The sequence below is a fragment of the Octodon degus genome, unplaced genomic scaffold (assembly GCF_000260255.1).
Source record: "Octodon degus isolate 3935 unplaced genomic scaffold, OctDeg1.0 scaffold00087, whole genome shotgun sequence".
In the NCBI taxonomy this organism is placed as follows: Eukaryota; Metazoa; Chordata; class Mammalia; order Rodentia; family Octodontidae; genus Octodon; species Octodon degus.
The window spans coordinates 2,440,844-2,445,442 of NW_004524663.1; the positions used below are offsets into that span (position 1 = coordinate 2,440,844).

The 4,599-nt window shown below is 41.6% G+C and overlaps 1 protein-coding gene across 9 annotated transcripts in view; it reads left to right on the forward strand.

The window, feature by feature from the left end:
* Positions 1-420: 420 nt before the first annotated feature.
* Positions 421-4,599, forward strand: part of Trpm3 (transient receptor potential cation channel subfamily M member 3) — a 333,483-nt gene continuing 329,304 nt past the window's right edge. For 7 of the 9 annotated variants that reach the window (XM_004637157.2, XM_023721897.1, XM_023721896.1 and 4 more), the window contains exon 1: positions 421-655. The gene's annotated coding sequence lies outside the window, so the exon portion shown is untranslated. The remainder of the gene's footprint in view (positions 656-4,599) is intronic. The other 2 variants (XM_023721895.1, XM_023721902.1) reach the window with 2 other exon arrangements.

Here is a 4,599-nt window from a genome sequence, read left to right on the forward strand (position 1 = left end):
TGGAGATTTTAGAAGTTGGGAAGGTCCGCAGCAAACTCCAGTTTCATTCTACTGGGACTCATGTTCAGGGAGCAAATATTCTTTTGAAACACTGAGTATTTTGCAGTTCCTCTTTAAAGAAATGCTATCATTCCATTCTTTGTGGCGAGGGGAACAATACGGCTTGTGTGTTCAAACCACTTGGAGTATTCATGCACTGTTTCTTTAGAAGGATTTGCTTTCCAAAGTTGAACTTTCAGAACTCGGAACACCTTATCACACTTTCACAAGCTTTCTCTCTGGAAATGGAAAAAGAAGGGGGGCAGCCTGTTCGGACTTGTGCCAGTTAAATCTGATCTCTCCGGGGATTTGTTTTTCTTCTGGCGTCAGATTAGATGTTCAAATCAAGCAGTGTTTGAGGACGGAGGGGGATGTCCATGGGATTCTTAGTGAGGCTAATCCCGAAGCAGCAGCACATTCCAAGGGCTAATCTGCCCAAGTTCAATGCTTACTTGAACCGTCTCTTGGGGGAAGAGCCAGGCAAGTGATTTTTTTTTTCCAGTGGGCGGTCATAAAACCATTATTAACAGGATGACCAGCCCCGGCCACAGCAAAATGAAAGCAACAGGAGCCACTCTGGGGACTGCCTTTGCTACCAGCCGGAGTCAGTGCACAGGTAAAGTGATTTCAGCTAACTTTTCTCTTGTTTGACTTCTTGATGTTGGATCTGGGTATCTAGAGGAAAACCAAAAGAATGCCCAGAGGGCTGTTGAGAGAAAGTGAAAGACAAAGATGACTATAAGCATTAAGCCCCTGTGAGTCTTGATGTTCTGCTCTAAAGGACAGAGGATATCTGCTTCAAACGTGAAAATGTGACAGTGAGAAGTGTGGTGTGGTGAATTCTTCCTTGTAATTTGTTTCTCTAAGTACATATACTGGTTTTTTTTTTTTGTTGTTGTTGTTGTTTGGGTTTTTTTGTAATTTGTGATTAATGGGTCTGGAGATTTTCCTTTAGTTAAGTTGCTCTGCTTAAAAGTGGATTATAGTATCACTTTCCAAGGCTTTTTCAAGCAGGATTTAATGCATCCTCTTTATACCTCCTTATAACCCTCCGCTACCTGGAAAAGGTCTTGATTCTGGGCCATTGGGGAGCTCCTAGGAAGGAGATTTGAAGGTATTAGGGGTCTAAGGTTGATAGCAGACTTCTGCTGAAAAAGAATTGAAACCTGCTTCAATGCAATGATTTATAATTTAAAGGCAGTATTTACAGGTTTTTGGTGTGTATTATTTTTCAACATTTGTGCTTGCTTTGCCCTTTATGCTTTGTTCAAAATGCAGATGTCCTCATTTTTGTTTTGAATAAGTTGTCCTTTAATTATTAGCCTTTGAAAGAACACTTTCCTGTTACATATCACACATGGCTGATGATGCAGAAAGACAAGGAGGAAAACAGCCCTTCTCAGACTTAGCCAGGGCTGCATGATCATTCCAGCTCCCTAAAAGAATGTGCAGAAGGGGTTTTTTGAGGAATGATAGAGACTTTCTTTTGCTAGATGTGCATGAGAATTCCAAAACATGTTTTAAAAGAAAAGATATTTGACAAACTGTCCGTTAACGTCTGCTGTTAGAAAAGAATTAAAGGTCAGCTAGAAACACAGCATGTCAAAATTATTTCGTGCTTTCTAGCAACAAGGATACTGATTCTGCACTAATTTAACTGGACGCTGAAGCAAAGTATAAAGCATCATGCAGAGTAATTCAATGCCTTTGACATAGAGTAATTCAGGAGAAAAGGAAATTAGTTTAGGGAACAAGCTAAACTATGATTATACATCAAGTATGTCCTCTCCATGAAAATAATTTTTAAAATACAATATTGATTCACACTGACAGCCAGAATAAAAGCATAATAAAGCAAAACCCACAATATAGCATGGTGAATTATACATGATAGTTTGTGGAATTCTTAATTCATATGTTTTACATGCATTTCTTCTCCAATATATTGTGCTCTTCTTCTCAAAAAAAATACAGTTATGAATAATGAGATCTTTTACCTTCACTTTTCCTTTCTTTCTCTCCCAATTCTCTGTGCCTTTCAAAGAGAAATGATTAATTTGCTATTAAGAAATAAAAGCTGATCTTCAATCCTGTGCTAACCATGAAGTAACTTTTTACTTTTGGGAAAGTAATTAACCCACCAAACTCCAGTCAAGTTAATTTATTTTTTACTGAAAACCAAGTTGGCAAATCCATACGAAGTAATTCTTATCAGCTGCCATTTTACCAAAACTTCCAGAAGCTTCCAAATTGAAACGTGGATCCATGAATGAAAGAAGGTCCCTGAACAGCCTAGTCCATCTGGTCTGGTCCCTACATTCTCAAGATTGGATAGGAGTCCCATTGTGATTTTACTTCTTTCCTGTAGCTTTGATGAAAATCTCACCCCATCTTTTACTTTCTAATTCTCTCAAGTGTTGCTAGTGTCCCACCCTCATGCTCTACACCAAGAAGAGCAGAAGAATACAGCTAAGTGTTCTTGGCTCTGCACAGGAAGGAGGGACGAGAGACAAACATGCAGAGGGTGCAAGCGGGAACGGGCCCCAGACAGGCCCTAGCAGCCCAGCTCTGCCCACATGCCAGGCTCCCCCAGGCACGCATGACAGCACCGCGCACAGCAGGGACATTCCATGCCCATCATCTCTCATTTGGAGAAGCAGTTTAGCTGAGTGGGTAAGAGTGTGCAGCTGCTTGTATTCAAGACCTGGCTTTACAACTCACTGGCCACCTCCATTTCTTTGTTGGTAAAATGGTTAGTATAGCGAACTTCCCTCATGGAGTTCCTCAAGCGTCCATGGGGATAGGACATATGTAGCACAGTACCACGGACATCATGATCCCTTAACAAATGTCAGTCCCTGTTTTTACCCACTGAGTTCTAACTATGTACTGCACAGTTTATCTGAATTATCTGGAATGTTTATCACAAAATTCTCCCAAGTATCTATGATGGTCCCCATGTTATAGAAGAGGTTCAGAGAAATTAAACATCTCTGATCAGTGGTCAGCCAGATATTCTATGACCCTCGACACAAAGGGACATCAGTCTAGGTCACTGCAAAAGGAATTTCATGGAACCTTTATTGGAATATTTGTCTGTGCTCCTAGTATTAAAATCAACCCAGGATTAGCCCTTTTTTTCTGAAATGAAAGCATGCTTGCTACCCAAAAAATGATGACCACACTGTGTCAGGCATTACTGCTGTGCCCATGTTATAGATGCGGAAAACTGAGTATCTGAGGATTCACATGACTTTCTCCTTGTTACAGCATACCATTCACAGCATTGTGTTCTCACTGCCCACCTCATGTCTATACCCACAATACCATTTTTCTGACTCCCTTATGAAGAGTTTGATCCATAGTCCCTCAAATTCCCATACGTTTTCTAAAAGATCCTCCTGAAATCTGGGCAACATATGCCATAAGAAGCAAAAACAAAGCACATTCTTCCTTTTCTGTTCCCAGAGGTGTAGGAAAAGTAGATCTTAGTTGCCTAATAAGGACCATTTTCCATCTTTCTGCCAACAGATATTATCAGTCAAAGTATTCAGTGTCCTGGGAAAACCATGCCATCTGCAGAGTTTAACTTACAGCATTTTTACAAAGATAAAGATTGGTTATCTTTGCCACTCAGCTCATTTCTGTTGCAAAGATGGAGCCACGAACTTCTAAGAAAAATAGCCTTTGAGAATAGGCTTTTCATGTCCACCTAATGGGCATAACTGCGGGTGCTACCGCTGCAGCTGAGAGTCACAGGTCCACCACGACCTGTAGATCGGTGGCAACCCAAGTGCTTCTTTGCAGGCAGACTGCACTTGAGCGCCCTGGAGCATGTGACCCAATCGATTGTCACCATCACTGGACAAGGGTGCGTTTCCTCTGCACCCCCAATTATCCTTCATAATGCCACCTATAAAATGTGCATTGTCCCAAGTATTATAGAACTATCGCCATCAGTGCCACATACTTGGCAAAACTTCTGTTGTGTAAGATTAAAGTTTGAGGACAACCCACACCTCAGTGTATTGTACAACTCTTGAGTTGCCGGCAAAGTCGGAACTAATGACAACCGCCAAATGGAGCCTGATTAGGCGTGAATAGTCAAGACTGGGCCAAGCCAAGGAAGCAGCTCATTGTGCTTTAACCTTATACATTTTAAGAGTATGAGCTTAGAACAGATACAGGAAAGATGACAACATATAAAAATAACATTACATGTTGTTCTAACAATGCCCATCTTTAGTGCTAAGTGAGGGAAACTGCTGAGCAGCTTACTGGAGTTCATTTCTCCACTACTTCAAATGACTAGTAAAGGGCCAGCCAAATAGCTCAGCGGATTAAAGTGCCTGCAAGCAGGCACAGGGGCTGGAGTTTCGATCCCTGGGCCTGCCGTGCTGGCCCCACCCCCAGGGCACACTGAGATGGCAATTGAGACTGGGTGTGGTGGCTCATACCTGTAATCCCAGCTCTTAGTAGGTTGTAAACAGGTGGATCACTATGAGTCCAATCTAGTAGTGAGATAATGAGCACCCTGTAGACCCTTCTAAAAATTATATA